General features: G+C 38.6%; 1 long non-coding RNA gene across 1 annotated transcript in view; it reads left to right on the top strand.

Moving 5' to 3' along the window:
• The first annotated feature begins 10,069 nt into the window (after positions 1–10,069).
• LOC147005683 (uncharacterized) overlaps positions 10,070–17,383 on the top strand; it is a 47,290-nt gene continuing 39,976 nt past the window's right edge. The window contains exon 1 of the long non-coding RNA XR_015046648.1: positions 10,070–10,228. This is a non-coding gene — a long non-coding RNA (uncharacterized LOC147005683). The remainder of the gene's footprint in view (positions 10,229–17,383) is intronic.

Below are 17,383 nucleotides of genomic sequence, written 5' to 3'. Positions count from 1 at the left end.
GATATAATACAAGGCAAAAAGCCTCATACTGAAGATGGAAAGGGTAACCCAGTGGGAGGAAGATTCCCAAGAACAAGCAAGAGTGGGCAACATACCCATTCCCACTTTTAAGCATTCCACTAAAACACTAAACTAACACCCATAAATTATACTCAAAGAACTTGGTATAGACCTTCCCGTTTCTATCTTTTTGAATCTATATGAGGACTGCTTAGTTGATTCTGTGGGGCAGGTTTTCCTAGTGTCCTCCATGCCCTCTGACTCCCACAATCTCTCCTCTTCTTCCTAAGTTCCTTCTTTTTTCCCCATTTAGCTGGGGTCAGTCTGGAGTCTCTGCATCTGCTCCCATCTACTACCATAGAAAGCTTCCTTAATGATGATTGGCCAAGTCACCAATCAGAATATAGCAAGATTAAGGATACTTTCATGTATTTTTTCAGTCATGTTTGGTTCTACCCTAGGTCTCTGGGATATTGAGTCTCTGGTTCCTAGATATCCAGATAGCATGACCTTAAGTTAACCCATAAAATGATCAGCTACTCCTACACATTCTGTGCCACCATTGCCCCAGCACATCTTGCAAGCAGGATAGATTGGAGGTTAAAGTTTTGTGGATGGCTTGATGTCCAGGTTTCTCTTTCAGTAGCATGCAGAGCACCTTCCCACACCAAAGACTTTAGAATGTATGGGTAAATGTTCAATGTAGGGACTAGTTCGATCTTTCTAGGTTCAATGTGTGGAAGTTGTCCTTACCAAAGGAGCCCCACTGTCCGATTTTAAAGAATGATGTTCTTTCCTAGCACCAGTATGGATTGTTTGGAGAGTTCACAGGACTCCATCACTGGAAACATTGCCTGACTACTAAAGATAGCCAGTTCAGACTCCATATCCTCCATTACAAAAGGTCCTCAGTAGGGTCACCTCATAGATTCCAGAAAGAGTCCACTGCAGTAGATTGCCACACCAACCCCTCAAGTTCCCTCCAATTATAGCCACAGATATGCCCAATAGTGTTGCTCAATAATATTTCTTCAACATTTCTTCATCTATTCAAGTTGATATGTCATATTAGTTATTACATGATACAGCACATATTCAATATAAGAGGCCTATGTTTCCTTAAAAATAAAATCTATGTCTAGCTAGTACTATCTTGATAAGATCAGGTGTGGTGTGAAGACAGGTGAGCAGCTGTTGTATGTTTGGAGTTCTAGAAAAACTGTTCTTTCTGGCTCCTGTACTTGGTCTTGTTTGGAGTTCTAGAAAAACAGTTCTTTCTGGCTCCTGCACTTGGTCTTTCTTTGTGACTATATAACAAATGTGAGTAATAATGTAATAGCAGAAAGATAAAAGCAATGTTATGGAAGATGGAATGGAAAGATAGTAGGACCTGGGACAGAAGGACATACAGATTGTAGCTGCCACTGTATGTTGAGCCGACTGCTCTTGAGCTCTTTGCTTTGCCTATGTCTTATCATTTTTCTTAATTTAAATCAAAGGTAATGTCTAATGTAAAGGGAAGATAACATCTCACAGGACAGTTACAAATATGAGTATTATTATTAAATCTTTATGACTTATGGCTGGAAGTATTCTAGGGTGGTCAGATTGTTCTTAATATAATTTTAAAGATTATCATATGTAGGGAACAACTTTCATGTTTTTAAGTATTTATTCTTTTATATATATTATCCTTAAAATATACAACAGATAAGACTACACTACTCAGGCAGGAAAATAAAATGTATGTATATACTATCCAAAACCAAGACTGTGCAGTATTGCTCTGACCATTTGCTTTATTTTCCTATGTTTGTACATGTATAAAATCATACAGTTTAGTTTTGAGCTTATGATACAAAAAAGCATTTTCCTAAAAACTATTAAATAACCTTAAGACACATTACCAAAAAGGACGACTGAAGATTAAGCATAGGCTAACGAAATATCTTATTTTTTTCCTAATTACTAAATCAGTTTCATCAAAATCCCTACAAAACAAGAGGCAAAGCTAGATATGAAAAACTTTCAGCCTAAGATTGCAATTCAGAGTAACTGGATGAGCATGCTAATGTATTCCTAGCTACTGCTGAAGAAACAGAGCCATTTCTACCCCTTGTATCAACAAATACTATAGTATACACTCCCAAATTTTAGACACTAGGAAGTCTATGAGTCTCCTGAAGATATGGGCTCCAGAGTCTATGCCATATGGAAGCCGCCATAAAGTATATTTATTATATTCTTTGTGTAAAAAAAGATTATTTCAAATGTATTGCTTGTATGTAGGCTTTTATATAAGCACACATCACATATACAATATTTGTTTATACATGTATGCAAAAAGGGTAGATGTGGCTGCTTGCCTGTTTACCTTAATTAAGAATTGACGTAGTGAGTGGCATCTAGTTTATCAGTGAGTAAAGCATTTGCCATGAAAGTGTAAGGACCCTACTTCTGGCAGTATACTTTAATGGTTTTAAATGTTTTCCTTCTGCAATTGTTCTTGTAGATTTTATAAATTCAAGTTGAGTGTTTTTCAGCAGTTTTAAAAAGAAGTCTCAAATATTACCTATTTTAATATAATATCTATATCTTTCAATGTAAGATTTATGTCCCTTCCTCTTGACCATTTGTACATGTTTTAGATGCTTTGTGTTATAATGCATGTAAGAGTGTCCTAAACTTCAGCCAATTTTTCTCTGGGTTTCTTTGTATCCTATTCAACAATTCTAGTGAGTATTTAATTTAAGTTTTAACATTTTACTGAAAATAGATTCTTTCTAACCCGATGTGTCCTAATTACAGTTTTCTCACCCTCTACTTCTCCCAGTTCCTTACCACCTCACCTATCACATCAGTTTCCACAATCTTTCTTTCTCTTATTAGAAAACAGATTACCTTTTTATATCTATCTATCTATCTATCTATCTATCTATCTATCTATCTATCTATCTATCTATCTAAAACTCCAGATTTTATACCCCTCCCGGTCTACCCTCAGATAGTTCCACATCCCATACCTCCTCCCTGTGCCCCCATCTTCACAAAAATGTCCCCACTGCTATCCCCACCTCACCAGACCCCTAAACTTCCTGGAGCCTCCAGTTTGTTGAGGGTTAGGTGCATCTTCTCTGACTAAACCCAGACCAGGCAGTCCTTGGTACTAAGGGCCTCATATCAGCTAAAGTGTGTTGTCTGATAGGTGATCCAGTGTTTGAGAGATCTCAGGGGTCCAGATTAATTGAGACTTCTGGTCCTCCTATAAGGTCACCCTCCTCCTCAGCTTCTTCTAACTTTTCCCTAATTCAACAACAGGTATCAGCAACTTCTTTCCATTGATTGGGTTTAAATATCTGCATCTGACTCTTTCAGGTTCTTTTTGGGCCTTTCTGAGGACAGTCATGATAGGTCCTTTTTGTGAACACTCCATAGCCTCAGTAATAGTCTCCTTGGGGCCTCCCCTTGAGCTAGATCCCAATTTGGGTCTGTTGCTGGACCTTCTTTTCCTCAGACTCCTCTCCCTGCAGTTTGTTCAGACAGGAACAATTATGGGTCAGAGTTGTGACTGTGGGATGGCAACCCATTCCTCACTTGATGCCCTGACTTTCTGTTGGAGGTGGACTCTACAAGTTTCCTCTCTCCAATGTAGACCATCTCACCTAAGGTCCATCTTTTTGATTCCTGAGAGTCTCTCACCTACCAGGTCTCTGGTACATTCTGGAGGATCCCCCCAACCTTCTATCTCCTGAGGTTGCCTATTTCCATTCTTTCTGCTAGCTCTCAGGGATTTCAGTCCTTTTCCCCTGCCCAATACCACATCATATTCCCTTTCCACCCCACCTCCCATCCACCTTCTCTCCCAGTTGCTCCTTTCCCCCTAGTGATTGCTTTCTTCTCCGACCCAAGTGGGACCGAGTCATCCTCAGTAGGTCCCTTCGGCTTGCTAACCTTTTTGAATTCTGTGGACTTTACCTTGGGTATTCTGTACTTTTGGAGAGCTAATATCCACTTATTAGTGAGTACATACCAGGCATACCCTTTTGGGTCTGAGTTACCTCACTCAGGATGATATTTTCTAGTTCCATCCATTTGCCTGCAAAAGTCAGGATGTCCTTGTTGTTAATAGCTGAGTACTATTCCATTGTGTAAATGAACCACATTTTCTGTATCCATTCTTCTGTTATGGGACATCTGGGTTGTTTCCAGCTTCTGTCTATCACAAACAAGGCCACTATGAACATAGTCGAACACATGCCCCTGTGGCATGGTGGGGCATCTTTTGGGTATATTGCTGGGTCTTCAGGTAGATCTATTTCCAATTTTCTGAGGAAATTCCAGAATGATACGCTGAGTAGTTGCACAAGTTTGCAATCCCACCAGCAATGGAAGAGTGTTCCTCTTTCTTCACATCCTGCCCAACATGTGCTATCACCTCGGGTTTTGCTCTTAGTCATTCTTATTGGTGTAAGGTAGAATTTCGGGGTCACTTTGATTTGCATTTCTCTGATCACTAAGGACTTTTTGAATATATAAGTGTTTCTAAGCCATTTGAGACTCCTCTGTTGTGAATTCTCGGTCTAGTTCTATACCTGATTTTTTGATTGGGTTGTTTGTTTGATTGTTTGTTTGTTTTGGTGGTTAGCTTTTTGAGTTCTTTATATATTTTGGATATTAGCCCTCTATTGAATGTGGGGTTAGTGAAGATTTTTTCCCAATCTGTAGGTTGCAAATTTGTCTTCTTGGCTGTGTCCTTTGCCTTACAGAAGCTTTCCAGTTTCATGAGGTCCCATTTAAGATTTCTTGATCTTAGAGTGTGTGCCATTGGAGCTCTGTTTAGAAAATGTCCCCCTCTACCAATAAGTTCAAGGCTCTTTTGCATTTTCTCTTCTATTAGATTCAGTGTATCTGGTTTTATGTTGAGTTCCTTAATCTACTTAGACTTGAGCTTTGTGCCAGGTGGACAAATATGGATCTATTTTCATTTTTCTACATACCAGCAGTCAGTTAGACTAGCACCATTTGTTGAAGATGCTTTCTTTTTTCCATTGTATATGTTTGGCTTCTTTGTCAAAGATCAAGTGCCCATGAGTGTGTGGTTTTATTTTTGGGTCTTTAACTCTATTCCATTAATTAACATGTCTGTTGCTGTATCAATACCATGCAGTTTTTATCGTTATTGCTCTGTAGTAAAGCTTGAGGTCAGGGGTGGTGATTTTCCCAAGCCGTTCTTTTATTGTTAAGAAATATTTTGGCTATTATGGTTTTTTGCCTTTCCAGATGAATTTGAGAATTGCTCTTTCATGTCTTTGAAGAATTGTGTTGAGATTTGGTGGGGATTGCATTGAATATATAGATTGCCTTTGGTAGGATGGCCATTTTTATTACATTAATTTGCCAATCCATGAGCATGGGAGATCCCTCCATTTTCTGAGATCTTCATAGGTTTCTTTCTTAAAAGACTTGAAGTTATTTTCATACAGGTATTTCACTTCTTGGTTAGAGTTACCCCAAGATATTTTATATTATTTGTGGCTATTGTGAAGGGAGTTGTTTCCCTAAGTTCTTTCTCAAACTGTTTATCATTTGTATAAATGAAGGCTACTGGCTCATTTGAGTTAATTTTGTACCCAGCTACTTTGTTGAAGTTGTTTATCAGCTGGAGAAGATCTCTGGTACAGTTTTTTGGGTTCGCTTATGTATACTATCCTATCCTCTGCAAATATTGATACCTTTATTTCTTCTTTGCCAATTTGTATCCCCTTGATCTCTTTTTGTTGTTTTATTGTTCTAGCTAGCACATTGAGTACTAAATTGAGTAGGTATGGAGAGAGTGGGTATCCTTTTCTTGTCTCTAATTTTAGTGGGATTGCTTCAAGTATGTCTCAGTTTAATTTGATGTTGGCTGTTGGTTTGGCGTATATTGCTTTTATTATGTTTAGGTATGGGCCTTGAATTTCTGGTCTCCCTAATACTTATAACATGAAGGGGTGTTTTATATTGTCAAATGCTTTTCTGCATCTAAGGAGAAGATCATATGATTTTTTTTTTCTTTGAGATGTTTATATAGTGGATTGCATTAATGGAATTTCATATCTTGAGCCAAACTTGCATCTCTGGGATGAAGTCTACTTGATCATAGTGAATGATGGTTTTGATGTGTTCTTGGATTTGGATTGCAAGAAATTTATTGAGTATTTTTGCATTTATATTCATAAGCAAGATTGGTCTGTAGTTGTCTTTTTTGCTTGGGTGCTTGTGTGGTTTAGATATCAGAGTAATTGTGGCTTCATAGAATAAATTAGGTAATATTCCCTCTGTTTTGAGGAATATTGGTATCAGGCCTTCTTTGAAGGTCTGGTAGAATTCTGCACTAAATCCATGTGGCCCCAGGCTTTTTTTTTTTTTTTTTTTGGTTGGGAGGTTTTAATCCCATTCATCCTATCAGATCATCATGGCCTAAGGTTGGTTTTCAATAACAGCAAAAACAACAGAAAGACCACATACACATAGAAACTGAACAACTCTCTACCCAATGATAACTTGATCAAGGAAGAAATAAAGAAAGAAATTAAAAAACTTCCTGGAATTCAATGAAAATATTGACACATCATACCCAAATTTATGGAACAAAATGAAAGAAGTACTAAAAGGAAAATTCATAGCAATGGTAAAGAAACTGGAGATATCTTACACTAGCAACTTAACAGCACAACTGAGAGCTCTAGAAAAAAAAGAAACAAACACAACCAAGAGGAGTAGATGGCAGGAAATAGTCAAACTCAGGGCATAAATCAAACAAATAAATATAAAGAAAACAATGCAAAGAATCAACGAAACCAAAAGCTGGTTCTTTGATAGAATCAACAAGATGGATAAACCCCTAGCCAAACTAACTAAAGGGCCCAGAGGCAGTGTCCAAATTAACAAAATCAGAAATGAAAAGGGAGACATTATAACACAAACAGAGGAAAGTAAAAAAAAAAAAAAATCATCAGATCCTACTACAAAAGCCTATGTACTTAACACAACTGGAAAATCTAGATGAAATGGATGATTTTCTAGACAGATACCACATACCAAACTTAAATTAAGAGCAGGTAAACTATCTAAACAGGCCCATATCCCATAAGGAAACAGACAGACTTCTAAGATATAATAATAAAAGATAATAAGCCAAGACTGGTATTGGTGCCACTTGCCTATAATTCCAGCACTTGGGAAGGAGAGGAAAAGTAGATCTCTGGGAATTCAAGAGCAGCCTAGTCTATAAAGTATATTACATAACAGCCAAGGATATACAGAGAAATCCTATCTTGAACAACCAAAAGTAACCTCCAGTTTGGAATTGGAAAATACAAACAGAAGGAAAAGTGTCCAAGAGAAGACAACAAAAATCACAGGCACACTCATTTGCACACTATAATATATATACACACACATTATATACATTATACATAACTAAAAATCAATAAGATAAAATATAGAGACCATACCCATCTCAAAAATTTTAACCCAGAATGGTTTGTGTCTAAAGGAAATTCAGGGACAAAGAGTGGAGCAGACTTTAAGAAAGGCCATTCAAAGACTGCCCCACCTAGGGATCCATCCCATATGTTCCCACCAAACCCAGACACTATTGCTGATGCCAAAAAATGCTTGCTCACAGGAAGCTTGTATAGCTATCCTGTGAGAGGTTCTGCTAGAGCCTGCCCAATACAAATATGGATGTTTGCAGCCATCCATTGGACTCAGCACAGGGTCCTCAATAAAGAGTTAGGGGAGGACTGAGCTATGGGATTGAAACCCCATAGGACAAATATCCAACAACAACTGGACAAAATCTTCCAGAGACTAAACTACCAGCCAATGACTATACAAGGAGGGACCCATGGCTCCAGCTGCATATGTAGCAGAGGATTGCCTTATCCGACATCAATGGGGGGGGGGGCGGGGGAGGCCCTTGGTTCTATGGAGGCTCAATGCCCCAGGATAGGGAGATGCTAGGGAGGTAATGAGGGAGTGGGTAGGTGGGTGGCGGAGCACCCTCATAGAAGCAGAGGGAAGGGGGATGGGATAGGATATTTGTGGAGGGAAAACTAGGAAAGGGGACATTTGAAATGTAAATAAATAAACAAAAATAAATACATACCAATATTTCATTACAAAAACATTTAACAGGAAAGAAGGAAGGAAGGAAGGAAGGAAGGAAGGAAGGAAGGAAGGAAGGAAGGAAGGAAGGAAGGAAGGAAGGAAGAAAGGAAGAAAGGAAGAAAGGAAGAAAGGAAGAAAGGAAGAAAGGAAGAAAGGAAGGGAGACAGACTGCCTCTGACATAATATTGTGAGACAAGATACTCTCAAGATTCCACTGAGTTCATTTTCTGTTGGCTATCTACTGCTTGGCCTGCAGACTACTAGTGAGACTCCTTTGGAGAAAACAAAACTTTCATTTACAAGAGGTTATAAATTGGACATTGGTTTTGGGTTAAGGATGAGTACATGTGTCCACTTCTCCTTCCAGCTCTAGAACCCCATCTAGTGCAGACCTGTGCAGTTCCTGTGCATGCTGCCTCAGTCTCTGGGTGTTTGTACATGTGTGAATCATGTTGATTTAGAGGACTTTGTTTTCTTGGTAGTATCCATTCCCTAAGTGAGGAAGACCAGCTTCGTGAACACCTTAAAGAATGCCTTGCTGCCGCTCGGGGTGGCAAGTAGCAAAGCTTTACTGATTTCTTCACCTTATAAACATGGGGTATGACTTTGCAATTTTTGCTCAGAAAATAACATTTTTACTTAGTTGCACCTGGCACACAATATTATCATTTTCGGAGTCATTTTCTCATAACAAGAACATTCTTCAGAAGAAGGAACTGTTTATCAGCAGACCCAAGGACATCCTCCTCTCCGGGTAAATATTAACCCTTGACTAGGAACAAGGAAAAACTCTGGCCCACAGGAAGTCATGTTAGAACATCCCTCCCTTTCAGGAACTTTCCCCCAATTAACTGCTCTGACCCTTTCAGGCCAGAACCAAAGGACAGCCATTGTTCTCCTCACCTAAGGCCCTTATATTCTTTTTGCCTTATCTTCCGACATCCCTTGAGGCAAGGAATTTGGTTAAGACATTCCATTTAGAGCTAAGTGTTCCAAGGCCTACCCACCCTGCCCCCCACTCACTGCTCTCTCTCCATAATGTCTGTCTGAGGGCCACTAATATGTTACCTTCTGATGCGGAGGAAGCTTCTCATATGATGGCTTTACAAGGCACTGATCTATGAGTAGATATTATTAAGAATCACTTTATGCTATGCTTTTGACTTATGCATTTTGTTTAACTTAGATCTCTGGGTTATCTACTCTCACGCTCTTAGTTACCCAAGCAGTATCACATACCATTTCATTGAATGAGCTATTGTTGGGAACTAAAAAGAGCAGGGAGCCCTGAGCAAGTGGGGAAAGGGGAGGATATTGCCCACTACAGGCCAGAGTTCCTGTGCTCTGGGCAGGTGGAAGCAGGCGTGGGGGGACTGCCAGACGCTTTCCACTTAGCACTGGGTGGGCATCCAAGCCTCTGGCCACTTGGTGGGTGGTGGACAAGGGGGCAGCCCCCAACCTGGAGGCCCCAGGGACACACCCTATAGCCCAGGGGTTATAGGAGAGAGGGATGAGGGAAGAGGTTCCCAACACTGATCAGAATGCACAGCGGATCTTGATGGAGCAGAGACTCTCCATGGTTTAAAAGCTTTATTATAGAATTGCAGGGATCAGGGAGAAAGAGAGAAGGGAGGGAGAGAGAGAGAGAGAGAGAGAGAGAGAGAGAGAGAGAGAGAGAAGGCTAGAAAGAAAGAGAGGAGAGGAGGGGAGGGGAGGGGAGGGGAGGGGAGGGGAGGGGAGGGGAGGGGAGAGGAGAGGGTGAGAGTGAGTAGTGAGTAGTGAGAAGAGTGTAAGAGTAAGAAAGCAAGGTGGGGGCCTAACAGCCTCTTTTATGGTGTTTACTGTTGCTAGGAAACTGTGGACAAGTTTAGCCTGAAGGTCAGAATCTTGGGCCATTGTCTACGTAACTACTGACCATGCTTCTCTTGTGGCCACTGTGGGAGGCGGTAACTTAGGCAGGGGCCAGAGCTCCAGCAGCATGAGGGAACGCCTACCATGTTATGTAGGTGAATTATGACCATCGGGGTTCAGACCTCAGCTCAACTGGAGACCAGCCTGCAATTCCCCACAAGCTGTAAGTCAAATCAAATATTAAATAGTTATTCCCACAAGTTTGGACCCACTACTACTCTAGAAATCTTGTAGACATGTCACCACTGAAGATCAAAGGGTTTGTGCCTGAGATGATGTTTATAATTCTTCTTTAGTACTCCGTAGAATAATCCCCTGTAACAAAGATGCTAACATGTAGGGGTGAAGACGTGATGAACGCTACATCTCTACTTCTCTGTGTTCCATGAGTTGTGTGAGTGTTGTCCTCAGCAATAGGGCCTTCAGTTTATAGAGCACAACTTATAGCCCTGGCAATAGTAGGATTCTTTGAAGGTTCCCTAACCTTTGGCCATCAGCTGGAATATATATATAAATTTATATATATATATATAATGATAGATCAATATTATAGATAGATATAGCACTCATCTATATAAGGTTTCCATATTACTCCTTATCCCTGCATTTCCTCCCACATCCCCTTTTCTTTTCCTTTCCCCCTTGATCCTCCATTCCATCCTCTACTCATCCAACTATCCTATTTCCCTCTTTTAGAGAACTGTTCCTCTATCCAAGTCCCTTACTCCATGCTTAACCTCTCTGGTTCTAGAGCTTATAGCTTGTTTATTAACTTAACAACTGCTATCCAATATAAGTGAATTCATACCATATTTGTCTTTCTGATTCTGAGTTACTTTATTCAAGATTATCTTTCCTCCTTTCATCCACTTTCCTATGTATTTCATAATTTCACTTTTTTAAAAGCTGAATATGCTGGGTGGTGGTGGTGCACGCCTTTGATCCCAGCACTTGGGAGGCAGAGACAGGTGGATTTTTGAGATTGAGGCCAGCCTGGTCTACAGAATGAGTTCCAGGACAGCCAGAGCTATACAGAGAAACCCTGTCTCAAAAAAACAAAAACAAAAACAAAAAACCAAAAAAGCAAAACAAACAAACAAAAAAGGGTGAATACTTCTCCATTGTGTAAATCTGTCCCATTTTCTTTAACTATCTAGGTTGTTTCCAGTTTCTGGTGCTTATGAATAAGGCAGCAATGCATGTCATTAAGCAAGTGTCTCTGTGGTAGGATAGAGTATCCTTTGCATATATGCCCAGGAGTGGTATAGCTGAATCTTGAAGCAGATCAATTCTCAATCTTCTGAGGAACAGTTACATTGATTTCCATGATGGCTACACAAGTTTACACCCCCACCAGCAAATGGAGGAATATTCCCTTAGCTCCACATCATTGCCAGCATGAGTTGTCACTTGTAGTACTACTCATAGCATATCTGACAGTGTAAGAATCTCAGAGTTGTTTTTATTTGCATTTCCCTGATGGTTAAGGACATTGAACATTTCTTTGTGTGTGTCAGCCATTTGAGAGTCTTCTATTGAAAATCCTCTGTTTAGATTTGTAACCCATTTTTATTGATTTGTTTGGGTTTTTGTATATCTTGTTTCTTGAGTTCTTAATATATTTTTGGATATTAGGCCTCCATAAGAAGTGGAGATAGGAAAAAAAAAACCGTTCTCTGTGAGATTGATAGTGTTCTTTGCCTTTCAGAAGCTTTTCAGTTTCATGAAGTTCCACTTATCAATTATTGATCTTAGCACATGTGCTAACAGTGCTCTGTTCAGAAGGTCTATTCCTGTGCCCATGAGTTCAAGGTTCGTCCTCATTTTCTCTTCTGGCAGGGTCAGTGGACCTGATTTTGTATTGAGGTCTTTGATATGTTTGGAGTTAATTTTTGTGTAAGATGATAAGTATGAATCTCTTTGAATTCTTCTCCATGCCACTATCCAATGTGACCAGAAATATGTGTTGAAGATTTTATCCTTTTTCTAGTGTATATTTCTGTTTTTCTTATAAAAAATCTGATGTCTATGGCTGTGTGGATTTTATGTCCAGGTCTTCAGTCCATTGACCAATGTGTCTGTGTTTGGTGCAAATATCATGCTATTTTTATATTTCTATAGTAAAACTTGAAATTGGGGATAGTGATACCTCCAATAGGTATTTTATTATTTGAGATTATTTTAGATATCTTATTTGTTATTTATTTTGTTTTAGTTTGTTTGTGTGTTTGTATTTCCCTCTGAAGCTGAAAATTTTCTTTTCAAGATCTGTAAAAACCTGAGTTGGAATTTTTATGGGATTACATTGAATCTGTAGATCACTTTTGGTGGGATAGCCATTTTATTATGTTAATCCTACTGATCCATGAGCATAAGAAATCATTACATTTTCTGACATGTTGTTCAAATTTGTTCTTCACTGTCTTAAAATTTTTATCATACAAGTCTTTTATTTGATTAGAACTACCCCCAGGATGTTTTATAATGTTTGAAACTTGTTTCTCCTTTTATGGACAGTTGGGGGTCTGTCTCCTTTATTATTTGAAGTATTCATTTAGATTGTCTTCATATTTAGATATATCTTAGGACGCTTCTAGTGCACTCAAACGACCTATAATTTTAGCTGTTTCTCTCCTTACTTCTTCCATCATCTCCCTCTTTCCTCTCCCTCCCTCTTGACTTACTTGTTTTTTCCTGCTCCTGCATTCATCCATATTATCTATTAATTTTCCTTTTCTAATGAAATCTGTCTCCTCCACAGTCCTTTACCCTATTCCTAAACTCTGTGTTTTTGTGGATCTTTGCACCATTACATTGAATTAAGTGGTATAAGCAAGCATATTCCATGCTGGTATTTCTGTATTTTCTGAATATCTACGTTATTTTACTAAGGATGAATATTCTCTAGTTGCATCCATTGATCTGCAAATTTTACAGTTTCATTATTTTAGACAGCTGAGTATTACTACACTGAGTAAATGTACCACATTTTCTTCATGAGTTCTTCTGTTGAGAGACATCTAGGCTGTTGATTTTAGTACCTGTGCTAATGGTAATCTGTTGAGAAAGACTTTTCCTGTGCCATTGAGTTCATGGCTATTCTCTAGGATATTGTGAAAGGTGTGTCCCTGGTTTCATTCTTAGTCCATTGTAGTTTGTCTATAGGAGGGTTACTGATTTTTTTTTTTTGAGGTAATTTGTATCCAGCTGCTTTGCTGAGAATTTTTATTAACATTACTAGCTTCCTGGTGAAATTTTTAGTGTCACTTATATAAATTATTATATCCACTAACAATAAAAGCGTTTTAGCTTCTTCCTTTCCAATTTGTACCTCCTTGATCTCCTTCAGTTGCCTTAGTATTCTAGTTAAGATTTTAAGAACTACATTGAACTGGTATGGAGAGAGTGCACTCACTACTTTGTCTTGTTCCTGATTTTAGTGAAATTGCTTTGAGTTCTTATTTAAGTTGACCCTGGCTATGAGTTTGCTTTAAAGTGCCTCTATTATTTTTAGGTATGTCCCTTGTAGCCTAATCTCTCAAGGACTTTTCTATTGAAAGAGTGTTGGATTTTGTTCAAGACTTTTCTGCATCTAATGAGATGATCATGTGGTTTTTAATGTTTCAATTTATTTACATGTTGCATTACATTTATGGGTTTATATATATTGAACCACCCCTAAATCTCTGGGATGAAACTTATTTGATTGTGGAAGATGATCTATTTGAAGTCTTCTTAGATTCAATAGTTGTCCTTCCCCATATTTTCTGATCTGTCTTGGTTTGATATCTGTTTTGTTAGATATTAAAATGGCTATACCAGCTGGCTTCTTAGGTCCATTTGATTGAAATATTTTTTCAGTTGTTTACTGAGATAATATTTATCCTTGATGTTACAGTGTGCTTCTTGGATATAGCAAAAAAAATTTATCCTGTTTTCACATCTATTCTTGTAATTCACTTTTTTAAAGTTGAATTGTGACCATTAATGTTAAGAGGTATCATTCAACAGTATTTGTTCATTCTTGTTGTTGATGGTGGTGGTGGTGGTGGTGGCAGCAGTATGTGTGTGTGTGTGTTATTTTCTCCTCATTTAATTTTTTGGTCTGTGGTTATTTATTTCTTGTGTTTTCTTTAGGTTGGAGTTTTCCTTCTAACCCCTTTTGTAAGATTAGATAGGTAGACAGGTATTGCTTAAATTTGTATTTTTTATGGAATATCTTATCCATCTCTTGTGGAGAAAGTTTTTCTTACAGCTAGAGAACATTTTTCCAGGACCATCAATTTTTTAGTGTCTCTATTGAGAAGCCCTGTGTAATCCTATAAAGGCTGCCTTTATATATTACTTGACCTTATACCCTTATAGATTCTAATATTTTTCTTTGTCCTGTACATTTCATGGTTTGACTATTATGTGCTGGGAAATTTTCTTTTCTTTTCTTTTTCTTTTTAATCACAACTTAAATTCTTTGTTGGATATTTTCTTTATTTACATTTCAAATGTTATCCCCTTTCCTGATTTCCCTCCCTCCCAGAAACACCCTATCACATCCTCCCTCCCTCTGCTTCTATGAGGGTATTCCAATACCGACCCACCTACTCCCACCTCCCTGCCCTTGATTCCCCTACACTGGGACATCTATTGAGTCTTCATAGGACCAAGGACCTCTCCTCCCATTGATGCATGACAAGGCCATCCTCTGCTACATATGCAGCTGGAGACATATGTACTCCCTTATTTGATGACTTAGTCCCAGGTAGTTCTGGGGTATCTGGTTGGTTAATATTGTTGTTCTTCCTCTGGGGTTATGAACTCCTCCAACTCCTTCAGTCTTTCCTCTAACTCCTCTATTAGGGACCCTGTGCTCAGTAAAATGGTTGGCTGCTAACATCTGCCTCTGTATATGTAAGGCTCTGGAGGGCCTCTCAGGAGACAGTCATATCAGGCTCCGTTCAGCATGCACTTCTTAACATCCACAATAGTGTCTAGGTTTGGTAACTGTATATGGGATGAATCCTCCGGTGGGACACCTGCTGAGTGACCTTTCCTTTAGTCTCTGCTCTACACTTTATCTCCATATTTGCTCCAGTGAGTAGTTTGTTCTCCTTCTAAGAAGGACCGAAGTATTTACACTATAGTCTTCCTTCTTTTTGAGCCTCATGTCGTCTATGAATTGTACCCTGATTATTTGGAGGGAATTTTTTTTCTGACGCTGTTTCTTGGTATTCTAAATGGATCTTGTACCTTAATAGACATCTCCTACTTTATGTAATACCTCAGGTTGCTTCAGTGTGTCTGTGTGTGTGTGTGTGTGTGTGTGTGTGAGAGAGAGAGAGAGAGAGAGAGAGAGAGAGAGAGAGAGAGAGAGAGAGAGAGAGAGAGAGAATATATATCTTTTTACCTCTGCCTCTAGTATAAACACTATTTTTTCAGCCTTAAACTATGAAAGGTGTTATTTTTTTTTTTTTGAGACAGGGTTTCTCTGTGTAGCCCTGGCTGTCCTGGCACTCACTTCGTAGACCAGGCTGGCCTCGAACTCAGAAATCCGCCTGCCTCTGCCTCCCGAGTGCTGGGATTAAAGGCATGTGCCACCACGCCCGGCTTGAAAGGTGTTATTTTTGTTTCATGAGTATCTATTGTACCTTTGACTAACATTGGGTAACCTAGCTAGCAAGAGTTACACACACACACACACACACACACACACACACACACACGAGAGAGAGAGAGGGGGGGGAAAGGGTTAAACTAGAAAAAATAAATATAGAGACTGTGATGATTACTTTGGAACTATGAAACAAAGCTAGGCTTATTAAATTCCTAAAGATGCCTCTCCATAGAGGAAGAAAATCTGAAAATAAAAGCACTATAGAGCCAATCATAATTACAAGATGGAAGGAGATGACAACTTAGATATTATCATACCTGCATTCAGCTTTCCTTGCTTGGGTGTTCTGTTCTGACAATGAAACTTATAAAAAATCTGTGCTCATCCTTTCATAGATAAGTCAGTTTGCACTTGTTTCTCAAATGTCTCCCAACTTTGTGTTCTCTTTCTTAATGTCCTCGTGAGTACTTTATTAAATAGCACACTTTTCTAGCTCTCAAGGACTCTATGGACTCTTATTGGACAGATATTAGATATTATTACATGTTCATCTACATTTCATAGTGCTTAATGATTTTTAAGCTTCATAAAACATGCTACGTGGCATGAAGAAAACAAAAGAATGAGGAAGGGGGTGTGAGGGGACAAAGGATTACCCTATAAAGTGGTGTTTAGAAAAGGAGTTTCTTTTCCTTCTTCATCAAGGACAATCAGGAAATTTGAAATCTGTATTTTGTATTTTCCAACTGTTCATAGCATCCTCACACAGAGGCTGATAATGTTCTATAAATTTCATTGACAGGATTGATATTATACATTCCATCTTACTGTCAGAACATATGCTGGAGGTCGCATCCTCATTTCTTTTTTTCAAAGAATTGGCCATTGCACTGACTCATTGGCAAAAGAATTACACTCGCCAAGTAATAAATCTCAGCTGTCAGTAGTGCCCACAGTCCAGTGCATTACAGGAAGTGATGAAATCCTCTTGTATCGACCTTTCAGTGAAAGATCCCTGCAAGCAATGACAGAAGAGCTAAAATCACTTTAGCTTGCAGAAGTAGTCAGAGAAATGATTAAAAGCATGATAAAAAAACTGGAATAAAAGGAAGCTAATGAAAAAATACTGCTCAGTTTCAATTAATATTAACCAAAAGAGTCTGAATTAAAATGCCAGTGCCCAATAGCAGAGTTCACCTCTGTTTTATTTTAAAAAGAAATCCATAGCAGTCATTCTAGTTATTAGATAAGTTATGTTCTTTTGTATTGATCTTTATATTGATTCACTAGAACAGATGCTAAAGACAGTAAATTCCAACTTGAAATGCATCTCCACCTCTTTATAACACCGAAATTTCTGAGGAGAATAATAGCTGCTCACATAAGAAACTTTTCTCTATGTTAGTAAGATGTCGTGGTTATTAAAACTTTCAATTAGAAATACATGTGTTACTCAGGTTGGAAAATTGAATTTGAGCAATCATGTGACAAGCTTTACATATTCTTCTCTATCAATCACTAATTAGAAATAGCATGGGAAAAAAGCTATAGTGTAGCTGTTAGATGACTGGTTCCTGGAGTTTGACTGCTTATGCATAAAACCCAGCTCCTCTTGTATGGGACTTGGGGCAGGTTAGAAAACCACTCTGAATCTCAATTTACACACGTTTATGAGAATAATGAAATAGTTGCTGTACCTCCTTAGTTAAA

The sequence above is a fragment of the Mus caroli genome, unplaced genomic scaffold (assembly GCF_978045245.1).
Source record: "Mus caroli unplaced genomic scaffold, Mus_caroli_1 scaffold_3, whole genome shotgun sequence".
Lineage (NCBI taxonomy): Eukaryota > Metazoa > Chordata > Mammalia > Rodentia > Muridae > Mus > Mus caroli.
This window is presented reverse-complemented; position numbering and strand designations above follow the sequence as displayed.